This window comes from Mastomys coucha, unplaced genomic scaffold, assembly GCF_008632895.1.
Source record: "Mastomys coucha isolate ucsf_1 unplaced genomic scaffold, UCSF_Mcou_1 pScaffold8, whole genome shotgun sequence".
Taxonomy (NCBI): Eukaryota; Metazoa; Chordata; class Mammalia; order Rodentia; family Muridae; genus Mastomys; species Mastomys coucha.
In genome coordinates this window covers 59,789,981-59,790,673 of record NW_022196914.1, presented here as the reverse complement: position 1 = coordinate 59,790,673, position 693 = coordinate 59,789,981, and positions in this window count along the sequence as shown.

Below are 693 nucleotides of genomic sequence, written 5' to 3'. Positions count from 1 at the left end.
CTTCAGCTCTCAGTCTTGGGAGATTCTCTCCAGCTTCCAGCCTTGGAGTCTTTGACTATATCTTCACTTAGAACCATTGACTTTCCTTAATTCCAGTTAACATGGATTAAAACACACCTACATCTGTGTCCACTCCAGGAGTCTGCGACATCCATAGGCATGTTTATCCCTGACTACATCTCATGATGGTGAGACAGCAAGGGGAAGATGCTATCAAAAACAAAAACAAAAACAAAACTGGCGAATTTTGTATTAAACCGGGCTAAGCAAATTCTGTAGTAAAGGCTAAGCAAATTTCATTACTGGTAGACTCTACAAATTTTAAATGCTATAATGTTATACTCTTGGGGGGAAAAATGCAATAACTAAAAGTATTATCACTTCAATTGTACAGCATGAAATATGTAAATATATAATTCTTGCTGTAGTTTTAACTGAGAAGTAAAGAACTATTATTTCAAGTGACTTTAATCTATTATGGAAAGGGAGAAGAAGACAGTGAATAAATGTAGAAATTGAAAGACCCCTGGAACTGGGGAGATCCTTACTCAAGTCTCGGGATGACACGACCACCCAATGACTCACGATAGACCGCACTTGCTGCAATCACACGAGGAAGTTTTAGTACAAGCAAGACGGGACAAGAGCTCAGGCCAGCATGCTGGGGTCTAGACTCATACACCATGCAGGGAA